The sequence below is a fragment of the Paramisgurnus dabryanus genome, chromosome 2 (genome assembly GCF_030506205.2).
Source record: "Paramisgurnus dabryanus chromosome 2, PD_genome_1.1, whole genome shotgun sequence".
Classification (NCBI taxonomy): domain Eukaryota; kingdom Metazoa; phylum Chordata; class Actinopteri; order Cypriniformes; family Cobitidae; genus Paramisgurnus; species Paramisgurnus dabryanus.
The window spans coordinates 3,500,829-3,514,081 of record NC_133338.1 but is presented as its reverse complement, the minus strand read 5'-3'; positions in this window follow the sequence as shown (position 1 = coordinate 3,514,081).

Below are 13,253 nucleotides of genomic sequence, written 5' to 3'. Positions count from 1 at the left end.
TCTTAGTTACCAATACTATTCTGATGCTGATCATAATTTATAAAATTATTATTATATTTATTTAGAATGAATTATATTCAAATAGGGAATAAGGTGTAATTCTGAAGGTGCTAAGGCAGTTCCATACAGCTGGGCATAGAGGCATTCTCCTTCTAACTTAAGTTAAAGTTAGAGGTTTCTCCAAACACATTGAAAATAAGAGGATCCATCTATGTTTTAGGTTGAGGTTTCTCCATCTAACCTTAAAACGGGGAGGCAATTACTCCAGTAATATTTTCAATAGAGGCAATTCTCCTAATCTATGCCCCCTTCAATACATTTAACTTAAACCCTGAAAATATAATAAAGATTTGACAAGTTTTGGAATGAATAAAGATTAACAATTTATTTTGCCAGGTAGGCTACACTTAAATCAATCATTTGGTTATTCAAATATCAAAACATTTACTAAAAGATCAGCATAAATAAATCAATTACAAATATATCACAACATTTACTAAAAGATCAGCATAGAAAAATAAACATTACATATAAAATAAAATCATACCTGGCAATTCAAGACACACAGCAGTGCGGGAAGATCTGACTACAGAATGCTTCCATAAGGTTTGAATACACACAGAGTGTGGGAGCTTCTGGGTACAGAATGGCTCCCAGAACATCTAGCCAGGCCACCTTTTATACACAGCGTGTATAAGTCCAGTTTGACCACGTGGCAAGTGATACTTAAGAACACCTGGTCAAACTAGCCAGAAGTACTCTGGCAAAACCCCACCTAAAAGAAATGCATCTTCTATCCTAAGTTCTAAAATCTTGATCCATCTTATCTTAAATTTATAGAAATGAGACCTTTTTACTCTTCGCACCATTACCTTTAAAATAATATTACACATGAATATGTATGTAAAACACAATCTTAGAACCACATAATATGTATACATTACATTATACATTTTAGCAGATACTCAGTGATGTGAGCCTAAAGGCTAACAGTTCAAAAACCTTTGTGATGAATAGATTAAGACAACAAAGAGTTGTATATCTTGTAAGGGACCAAGCAGCCAGAGGCAAAAAGAACACAGGTTTTCCAAACAAAGAAGGTTTATTTTAAGGTCAAACCCATAAAAAATAGCAAATTAAATTTGAATAACGAAATTCAAATCTGTGCTAACATAAACTAAGCAAACAAACTTAACACAAGAGTTCTAACCTGAACAAAAAAACCCACTCAAATGACACATGAGGGAACTTATATACACACCGGACTAGTCCATTACACACACACAGGGGATAACACAAAACACAATTTAAATAGATTTAAATAAATCAATTTTTACAAAAAATGTAAACCAATCAAATATGTTAAATAACACAATTCAAAGTATGTTATCAAATTAGACCATTAGCCAATATACAAATTATATCAAACAAAACAAACCATCATACATTCCCCCCCAGCTAATTTCAAACATGGAATACTCCAGGAACTTAAAAGACGGTTGTTGTTGCCAGCCGATCCTCTATAGACACGGACTTCCACAGGCATTCCACACAGCACTAAGCAGCGACAAGTCCCCACTCCTCATACAGGTAACGCTCTAATGTGTGGCTGCATCAATGGCCATCACATATCTGAAGACCTCTTTCATCTATGGGTCAAATTTGGGTTAACAACCCCCCCAAGGTTTAATTGTTTTACAGTGTCTCTTCATGAATAAACTTAAAGTTGATTAATTATAATCCAGTATTACACTTTTAATGGCATCTAGTGGTGAGATTGTGAATTTCTAGGGCAACTGTACAGTGGCGTGTTTACCATTTTGGGGGCCCTATGCAAAGTCCAAGAACCAAGGCCCCCCATGGCCCAGCATTGCCCAACGTTTTTCAATTGAATTGCACAATAATATTCAGTATATAGAATTAAGTGAGATATATATAAACCAGGTTTATTTTGTTTTACACTGCTTAAAATAACACTAAATTGTTACAGTTTGGTATGACAAAAATTCTTGGTTTAAAAAAAATGTTTCGCTCCCCTCTCAGATATATCTTTTGCTTGCAAATGTCTTATAGGATGTATTTAAAACAATGTAATTAATACTGCAACTTCAGTGTCTGACATCTTACTAAAAAAACTAAATGAGGAAAAAGAGGAAGCATTAGATTATGATTCAGACTGATCTAACAAACAAACACCAGCAAACAATATTGTAAGTTGGTTATTGCTTGAATTTATGGATGGGAATCACATAACTCTCATGTTCATATTGTAAAAACAAACTTACTGTGAGATACAACAAGCATAGAGACTAGAAATACACTAAAGATGAGATTTTAATGACAATGATGAGATACAGAATATGATTTATGTATTTTAGACATGATTTAAACCCCTGCGTGGTGTATTTATCATGTTTATACCTGTATGAGTGTGGAACAAAAGATGCGTGTCACCGATCAAACCAAACCACCAATCACAAGTGTGAAGCCCAAAGTCTTTAAAGTAAACTTGACCATCGAGTGAATGTTGTGCAGTTACGAGAGCACAGAGAGAGTCGAGCGAGCGCTCATTCCAGCACTTGTGTGGCTGCTTTTTGTGCGCGCTGTGCAGAGCAGAGGTGCGCTGTCCCATAGAGTTCGCTCATCTGCGCGCTCGCGAGGGCGCTTGTCCAGCGCGAATATTGTTCTGCGCGCTCGTATCTCTCGCTCGCGCGTGGTTTTTGTGCGCGCGACTTTTTGGTCTGATTAAACGCCATAGCCGCGCATATAATTGGTTCGCGCAGATCACTCGATTGGCGCAGTTTCGTCCTTCTTTTGATGAGTTCGGCTTCCCATACTATATGTGCCCTCGCGAGGATGCGCGCATATATTATTCTGCGTGCATACTTGCACATCTCTTGCTTGCGCGTGCTTTATCCTAGCCTATTTGGGTCTGAATAAACGTAACATACTTTCGCACACCTTGTGGCCAGTAGGGGGCCCCCAAGCCCGCGAGGCCCTACGCAATTGCGTGGTTTGCGTGGTGGGTAAACACGCCACTGCTACTGTAGAAACATGACAGTGTGAAATGGCGACATCCATGTAAGGGAACCCACCGGTGTATGTAGATAAAAACAGTTAATTATGTAAGGTCTTTATACATCACTGATAATATATTTATGCAGACTATATTGCATTTCTTTCAAGAGATCCTTCTAAAAATGACATACTGCACCTTTAATTTAACAGACAAGTGAATATAAATCTGTCATGAATGACTCGACTCAAAAGCAGGGTGCAGTGAAACAGTTTATTAAAACACTAAATGGTAACTAGCAAGAGAAAACGCAGTATCAAGAGAAAGGCTCAATGGCATAGAGCAACCCACGTGGAGCCAGTCAACGAGCTGTAGGGCAGAGTGAAGAAGATTTAATTCATCAAAATATAAAGGAATCAAGTAAAATCTATGTGAATATAACCATTTATATGTACAAATATTTTACCATTATGTATTTGAGGTTTCCTTTGCATATATTAGCTGTGTAGCCTAAGCCTGTAAAGAAAGGATCATTGTCTACATAATGATCTTTAGATAGGGTCTGGTCTTGTGATAATGATTGTTTTGTGATGATGATTGTCTACATAATTAACTTTTACATATGGTTGAGATGATGAGGCATTGAAGCCCCACCAGAAAATCCTATTTGAAACCAGAACCAATGAGGTTTAAGAAACCAAGAAAAAAAACACAACGAGAGATCCCGAAGGGCAAACTGGAAGAAAGATATGAGGCAACAAAAGAGAGTGCATGTGTCACTGGTCGGAGTGGACCTAAGTTCCACCTCTAGGAGGTCCCCAAAAGTACCCCAAATGACCAAGCACACGAGAACAGATGAGTAAAATTAAGACAATCTTTATTTAAATTAATTAAAATATTGTTGGGAAGGGGAAAGGGGAATTTAAAATTGTCTTCTTCTGGTTTCTATTTCTTTGCAGGGGAGGAGAGGGCCAAGTGCCAGGGGTAAGGACACCCAAGGGAAGGGGAAAAGGGGGGACGGAGCTCCTTCATCCGCTGGTCGGTATGTATTTCCTCCTGGGGATCCCTTGGTCCTCTGCCTTGTTTTTCGTTGACACGTGGCGCCCTCCTCTTCACCTGGAGGCAGAAATGAAACACACAATGAGCGGATGGAAGGCTGAGAGCAACTACCTGCACCCCGTCAAGGGGTATGCTCCGTGATTCCTCTGCTTCCTACAGGACACTGAGTCCCTATCTCCTTCCTCCTTCCATCTCTCCACCTCCTCTGTCAGCTCTAGCCACTGAAAAGAAAGAAGCGGAGAAATCAGGTCAGTTTGAAAAGCTGATCAGTGTGACGTGGAACTGATCGAGGTCATTAATATTCATGAGCTCTTCAACTTGAGACAGCGCCCACATATTACGTGTAGTTGAGTTAGTTTTCATAACAAGTTACAGCAAGGATGGCTAAACGTTAACCGTACCGTATTCGGGCCATTGTTTTTCGTCGAGAGACATCATTCCTATTGAATACAGTTGCTACATGTTTGAATGTTCAGAAGAACGCTGGATTTGAAGAGAGACTGCGATTAAAAAGCAATGCTCCTATATCAATATTGGATCCGGACGTAATGGTGGCGCAGCTTATGTGAGTAAAACGCTTTAGTGCTATGTGTCACTGTGGTGGCCAGTGTTTTCTCTTCCGAGGGACGCGAATTCATGCTGCACACTTTTTGAAAGGGTTTATGATAAAAGACACGCGTGTTTGTGGGAGTAAAACACTTTAGTACTATGTGTCACTGTGGTGGCCGGTGTTTTCTCTTCCTAGGGACGCGAATTCATGCTGCACACGCTTTGAAAGGGTTTATGATAAAAGACATGCGTGTTTGTGTGAGTAAAACACTTTAGTACTATGTGTTACTATCAGTTGCGGCCATTGAATGTGTTTGTGCATTCGTTACACACGCGTCGAAGGGTTTATTTAAAAGATGTCTGTGTGCGTGTGTGTGTGTGTGTGTGTGTGTGTGTGTGTGTGTGTGTGTGGCCGGGTAATTATCACGTTGGGGGGACCAATTGTCCCCACAAAGATAGGAATACCAGTATTTTTGTGACCTTGTGGGGACATTTTGATGTCCCCATGAGGAAACAAGCTAATAAATCAAACAGAATGATGTTTCTTGAAAATCTAAGGTATCAGACAGTTTCCTGTGATGGTTGGGGTTAGGGAATGGGGCAGGTAAGGGGAATAGAATATACAGTTTGTACAGAATAAAATGCATTACGTCTATGCAGGGCCGGATTAACATAAGGGCTAGGTGGGGCTGAAGCCCCAGGGCCCGCGGGATTTGGGGGCCCGTGATTGGCTGGAGGAAATGAGATTGTCAAATCATAGGTGGTTGATTTGTGTATAATAAAATAACAAGACGTTATTGGAAAATGTGACTTGAATGATATAATTCACCGCCCAATCAAATTAACTCCACAATTTGCGCCATGACATTGGGAAACGCCTCTTTTCGTTATGCTTTCATGAACATTGTAGCGCTATGAAACGCTCGCTGGAGCAATAGTTACGCCCCTCTCTTGCAGACAGACCCATCTCCGCTGGAGTTCAAAAATGATGAAAAAAGTGATAGTGGTTCACAAAAAAAGGAAAAACAAGCTTCACCCCCCTGCCTCGTCCCCGATCCGCGTGTTTTAAATGTTGAAAAGGGTAAGCAAGCAGCTGAAGTTAATGAGTTAAGCACTATTTGGATGATAATCGCAGTGTTTCCAATACATTATTTGTGGCGCGCCGCCACAGAATCAACACTGGGCGCCACGAATAGATTTTTCATGATTACCATTTACATTTTTATTTTAATATTTAAAACGGCTTCATTCACTATTGCTAGGGCTCAGCGGCACCTCTCTCGTGCGCACGCGCTCTCTCTGTCTCATGCTGTGTGCCGCACCTCGACAGTGCATCTCTCACATGACACTGAGTGAAAGAATTAAAAGTTGGCGGTGTTTTTGTCACAAGCCAGGGGCTGGCTACTACTGGTTAAGCCACGCCCCTTCTAAATTCCCACCTCGAGGAGGTCCCCAAAACCAACCCAATGACCAAACAACAACGAGGAACAGGTAAGTATAAAAACAATATTCTTTATTGGTTTAAATATTTAAAAGATTCGGGGGATTGGGGAAAGGAAAATTAAAACTAATGTCTGAATCTGTCCTCCAAGGGGCCACGAGCAAGTGAGTGACCGGGGGGTGAAAGTTGCGTCGGGGAACGGGCTCCTGCCTCTGGTTCCCTCTGCCCGTGGCGCGCTCCTCTTCCTTCCTGGAGGCAGAATAAAATCACAATGAATATGGGTATGTACTGTTTCCCGTCCGTGTACCTGCGTGTAGTTCGCGGCACTCCGCCGTCTTCCCACGCAGCTCCTTGGTCGTCGACTCACTCTCCTTTCCTGTTCCTCTTTCTCTCCACAGGCTACCGCTGGGACCCGAAGACACAGTGGATCGTTCTCCCGAGAGTCTCCTCACCTCTCCACCGACTACCGCTGCTGGGTAAGTATGACTTTTCCTCCTCGACTCGTTACTTTGGTGCTCACACTTGTACTCTCTCTTCTCCCACAGATGACAGCTCGTCGCTGAGTACAGCTTCTGGTACGTATGGTTCTCCTTCACAACGGGTCTCCTTGGAGCTCACACTGGTTCTCTCTCTCTTCCTCCACAGACAACAGCTGGGACACAAAGGCACAGTGAATCGTTCTCAGTTAGTTCTCTCACCTCCTCGCTGATTACAGCTTCTGGTACGTATGGTTCTCCTTCACAACGGGTCTCCTTGGAGCTCACACTGGTTCTCTCTCTCTTCCTCCACAGACAACAGCTGGGACACAAAGGCACAGTGAATCGTTCTCAGTTAGTTCTCTCACCTCTTCGCTGCTTACAGCTTCTGGTACGTATGATTCTCCTTCACAACGGGTCTCCTTGGAGCTCACACTGGTTCTCTCTCTCTTCCTCCACAGACAACAGCTGGGACACAAAGGCACAGTGAATCGTTCGCAGTTAGTTCTCTCACCTCTTTGCTGTTTACAGCTTCTGGTACGTATGGTTCTCCTTCACGACGGGTCTCCTTGGAGCTCACACTGGTTCTCTCTCTCTTCCTCCACAGACAACAGCTGGGGCACAAAGGCACAGTGAATCGTTCTCAGTTAGTTCTCTCACCTCCTCGCTGATTACAGCTTCTGGTACGTATGGTTCTCCTTCACAATGGGTCTCCTTGGAGCTCACACTGGTTCTCTCTCTCTTCCTCCACAGACAACAGCTGGGACACAAAGGCACAGTGAATCGTTCTCAGTTAGTTCTCTCACCTCTTCGCTGTTTACAGCTTCTGGTACGTATGATTCTCCTTCACAACGGGTCTCCTTGGAGCTCACACTGGTTCTCTCTCTCTTCCTCCACAGACAACAGCTGGGACACAAAGGCACAGTGAATCGTTCTCAGTTAGTTCTCTCACCTCCTTGCTGATTACAGCTTCGGGTACGTATGGTTCTCCTTCACAACGGGTCTCCTTGGAGCTCACACTGGTTCTCTCTCTCTTTCTCCACAGACGACAGCTTTCTTCCCTATTGATGGACAGACTGAACAGGTTATGCTCTATTTCTCGGGGTGGCGGACTTACGATCACGGCTAGGCGTACTGCATCGACCGACAGTGGTTTCCAAGATAGCGCCGGGGACCAAACCCTCTCGGCTGACTCGTTGGTTCCCCAGAGGGGCGGGAGTGTCACGCCGTCACACCGGGTCGAGCGCTGCCCTTTCCTCGACACCCGTTGGCAATCGAACACCGGACCGGGGCGCCCCTTTGTAAAGACCTCGGGGCAGCGGATCTCCTTCGCCTCTGTCTCTGTGATGATAAACGGCACACGGGTAAAGTAGCAATGAAACTGGTAATACTCACACCGCCTGTCGTACAGGTCTTCACCGCCACTCCTAACACAAGTCCGCCAAGCGTCTGGCTACGAAAGTACTTCAGGAACTACTCCGTGGTTTTCTAAGGCTGAAACACACTCACAGCATAATCGTACACAGGTTTATTTTAGGACCCGTTTTCCTCTTCAACGCCCCTAGCGAGTGACTGGAGGCGGGGTTACGTCAGACACGACACAGCAATCTCACTGCAATATACACAGCACCACTTCAAAGTGAAATTTCTACATCCAAGACTCACCCACCACTCTCAGTGCACACAATAGACGCCCGTCTTCCTTCGCCTCGCTCTGGGCAAGAATGTGGAGATGGTAACACGGCCTAGCAGTTGTTTTCCGTCACTGTGGCTGTCTCGCACAAAGATCCGGTGGCTCACCCACCGCGCTGACTCAGGGGCAGGGCCACCCACTCTTGCTGGAAAGCTCTTAAAGGATATCCAGGTCCAGTACATACAAGGTACACTCAATGAATGAATTCGTTTACTCACGACTGTGGTGCTTCGGTTATCTCACGTTTCCTTAGGTTAACTCCTCCGTATGATAATTCCAGCTACACAGATTACGTTTTCTCCAGTCGTCAATACCACCACTACACAGATGGGTACTCACGATAGCACGTTCCGTCTTCTTTCACTTCATTCCTACAAGGTCAGTCTCCATTTACTTTCCAACCCGTAAGGTCTTCAATATCTGCATCAGCCGAAATCCTACGATGCACAAAGAGAGAGAGAGCGAGTCCAGTAATCCGACTGGCGTACCTGGTGAGTTTAACTCAGCGCTGCAGCACACACCAACACTCGTCCTAACAACAACAACAACTGTGGTTTAAACTGCTCTTAAATATCTGCCTGGGTGTTGCCTTCGTCCAATCACCCGGCGCTCTTGTTAATAACTCACAGCTGTCCGTAGTTTGGCTGATTACAGCCCTCGCGGTGCTACCGGATGTCCGGTGTTTTCTCTTCCCGGCCCGGGCGGAAACATCCGGGCGGAACCAAAACTCTCCAATTTTTTTGGTTCCGCCTAACAGATCGTCACTCCTGTGACATCCTCCCCCGCCAATGCATTCTAGTCCCTGGAATGCCTCGGTGTCGTCCACTCACCGTACCGGGCCGGGGGGCGTCCTCGGTTCTCCCGTTGGGAACGTCTCACGGGTGAATCGGGTTCAACGGGCTCGGGTGCTAACTCTGGTTGCCTCTGGGCAGCTGGGGGTTCGGCCGGTTCAGGCGCCAGCTCTGGCTGCATCTGGGCAGCTGGAGGTGCAACCGGTTCGGGTGCTAGCGCTGGTTGCATCTGAGCCGCCGGGGGCAGCGCCACCACAGGTCGACCCGGTACCACAGCCCATCCCTCCGTCCAGGGGGCCGCCGGTACTGGTTCCACGGGCCCTTCCTTCGCAGCCTCGGGGTAGTTCGGGCAGGGGCGAAGCTCGGGCCCAGGTTTTCCCTCGGGCCGGATGGTATACACCGGTTGTCCCGGCCTCTGCTGCTTACAGACCACATACGGGATAGCCTCCCAGCGGTCGCTCAGCTTTCCTTTTCCCTGTCGCCGGTTATCCCTCGCCAGGACCCTCTCACCTGGTAACAGGGGGGCATCTCGAGCAGTCCGATCGTACAACCGTTTGTTCCTTTCTCCCGCTGTCTGTATCTTCTTTGACACTTGCTCATATGCAAAATGTAACCGCTGGTGGTGGCGCCCCACCCACTCCGTCACACTCACTTCTTCCCGGTCCGCGGCCACTCCCAGGACCAGGTCAGTGGGCATCCGGACGTGTCTGCCGAACATCAGGTAAGTGGGGGCATACCCCGTCGTGCTATGAACACTGTTATTGTATGCTTGCAGAAGATTTGGTAAAGCACTCACCCAGTCGCTCTGCTGTCGTTGATCCAACGTCCCCAGTAGTCCCAATAGGGTCTGATTAAACCTCTCACAGCTTCCATTTCCCTGGGGATGATATGATGTCGTATGGGTTTTAGTGCATCCATACAACTGGCACAACTCACGGATTACTTTAGATTCGAAGTTGGTCCCTTGGTCGGAGTGCAGAAACTCGGGACATCCAAAGGTCTGGAACACATTGCGCCATAGAGCTGTGGCGGTGGTGTTGGCTGTTTGATCAAGCGTCGGGACCGCCCAGGCGTACTTAGTAAACAGGTCTGTGATCACCAGGATGTTCTGATAACGGTCCTGGGGACGGCCCAGCGTCAGGAAATCCATTGCCATTATGTGGAGGGGGGCCTTTACATGGATGGGTACCATCGGCGCTCGGGCCTCTCGTCTAGATTTAAACAGTGTACACCGGGGGCAGGCTTGAATTGAGTCATGCACAGACGCCTCCAACCCAGGCCAGTAAAAGAATCTCCGTAGTAGGGATACGGTTCTCTCCTGTCCCTGGTGTCCCAACTGGTCATGATAGGCTGTGACTAATGCGTTTACCTGGTCGGCGGGTACCACAATCTGGCTCACTTCCTCGCCCGACTTCGGGTCGCGGGTCTTCCTACAAAGCACTCCTTCCTGTAGCTCTAACTTCTCCCACTGCCCCAGTAATCTTCTCCCAGTCTCCGTCTGGGCCAGTCTTTCCGCCGACGTTGGCCGTTTGCTCTGCTCTACCCACGTTTTCACCTGGCACACGTCCCGGTCCTGGGCCTGCCTCTCTATCCAGCGACGGGGGTCCCACCCCCAATTCCCTGGTGCAGCTTCCTGCTGACCTCCTGGCGCCTCCACGGCCCCGATCATGTAGCCCTCCTCACGGCTATCCTCCTTTTGATACCCCTGGCGTCTGGGGCTCTTTCCCTCAGGTAGTCTCGAGAGGACGTCCGCGTTCGTATGCTCTCGTCCCGGCCGATACTGCAGCTTATAATCAAAGTTGGCCAGCTGAGCCACCCATCGCTGTTCCACGGCCCCCAGCTTCGCCGTCTGTAAATGTACTAGAGGGTTGTTATCGGTGATGACTGTTACCTTAGCTCCCCAGAGGTAGTCCTTAAACTTTTCGCTCAGGGCCCACTTCAGGGCCAGCAGTTCCAGCTTGAAGGAGCTGTAATTTGCGTCGTTCCTCTCTGCCGGATGCAGACTCCGGCTCGCATAAGCGATCACCCGCTCTGTTCCTTCTTGCCGTTGGGCCAATACTGCCCCCAATCCCAGGTTGCTCGCGTCTGTATATAAGACAAAAGGTTCAGAAAAGTCAGCATACGCCAAGATGGGGGCCTGTAACAACTCCTGCTTCAGCCTCTGAAAAGCCATCTCACACTCATTGTCCCAGTTAATAGAGGGCGATCCATGGCCCCGGCTTCGTCCCGTGCCAACCAGCAACTGGTTAAGGGGCTTGGCAATCTTCGAAAAATCCTTAATAAAGCGCCTATAATATCCCACGAACCCCAGAAAGGATCGTACTTGCCTCACAGTCTTCGGCGCGTCCCAATCCTTAACTGCGGAGACTTTCTCGGGGTCCACGGCCACCCCCGCTGCGCTGACCACATGGCCCAGGAACTTCACTTCTCGCCGCAACAGGTGGCATTTGTCCGGCTGCAGCTTCAGCCCGTACCTTTCCATGGCTCGGAAGACTTCCTCTAGGTGCTGGAGGTGGGAATCGAAATCTGGGGAATACACAATCACATCATCCAAATACACCAGTACTGACTCCATCAACTGACCTCCAAGACAGCGTTGCATCAAGCGTTGGAAGGTGGCTGGAGCGTTGCAGAGTCCGAAGGGCATCCGGTCCCATTCGAATAGTCCGAACGGGGTCGTGAAGGCGGTCTTCTCCCGGTCGGCCTCGGCTACTTGCACCTGCCAATATCCACTGGCCAGATCTAAGGTGGAGTACCAGGCTGACTGCGTGAGGCTAGCAAGGGAGTCTTCGATTCGAGGTAAGGGGAAGGCGTCTTTTTTGGTTACCAGGTTCAGCTTGCGATAGTCCACACAGAACCTCCAGGCTCCCGTCTTCTTTTGTACGAGCACGATGGGGGCCGCCCAGGGACTGCTACTCTCTCGGACAATGCCCCGGCCCAACATGCCCTGCAGGAGTGTACGTACTTCCGCATACAAGGTAGGTGGAATCGGTCGGTATCTCTCCCTACTCGGCCCTGCATCCCCGGTGGGGATGTGGTGTTCCACCACCCTGGTGCACCCGTAGTCCTCATCGTGCCTCGCAAACACATGTTGCCACTTTCGAAGGAGTGCCTGCAGTTTCTGTGCCTGTACCTGTCCCAGGTTGTCCCCTTGCAGTGACTCACCCGCTAGGTGTCTGGGCACACCTCCCTCCTGGCTACTCGCCGGGGCATCCAACTGGGTCAGGGCCACCTCGATCACAGTGGGGCACACCTGACGAAAACTGACGTCTCTCTCTTCCCTCACCTGGTGGGGTGTGACCGTCGTCAGCCGAGCCAGTCGTTGATGCCGGTGTAGCTGTACTGCATAGGGGTGCTCGTTCCGTACCCTTACCGGGATTCTCCCCCGGTGGACCGCCGCTAGTCCCCGTGCTACCTCCACTTGTGGGCAGTCTGTATGTGGCTCTACCAACACCCACTCCTCTGGGCTCGCTTCTCGAAGGGGCACTCTGGCCCATACAATAGCCTCACTCCTAGGGGGAATAGACAAAGCAAAACGACACATTACTCTTCCCACTTCCTCCCGATTTCTACGCACCTGGTTCATTTGGACCCGACGGCAGTCGGCCACTACCCGCTCCCACTTGGGTCTCTCAGTGGGTGAAATCCTCGGACCAGGCCTAGCCTGGAATATCTCCTCCCAGCATTCGGAGAGGACATTCATGCCCAATAGGGCTCGGTGGGCGCCCAGACACCTATCTTCAACAATGATCACACCTTTCTGGGGGACGACCACCCCATGCACTTCAAGATCCGCCAGGCGATAGCCAATGTAGGGGATTTCTAGGCCATTGGCGCCTTTCAACGTCAGCCAGGGGGCCTCTGTTCCTCGTGTTCCTTCCTGTCCGAATATCTCCTTGGAGAGGCTTTCTGCGAACATCGTTACCTGCGAGCCTGTGTCTACCAGGCACTGAATCCATTTGCCACACACTTTTACTTCTGCCACCGGGCTATGCCCGATCATCTGCTGCCTAGAGCTGTCCCTCCTTCCCGGGTCTTCTCGAGGGGTCCCGGCCACACGACCCACTGTGGCCGGTCGTCCTAAAAACCCCCTTCAGATGCCCTGCGAGGCCCACACTGACGACTGTAATGTCCAGGCTCCCCACAACGATTGCAAATTGGTCGTCCCTGGTCATCCCATTCGAAACGGGGTCGATTATTACGGTTTGGGCGTCCCGGCGGCTCTCGG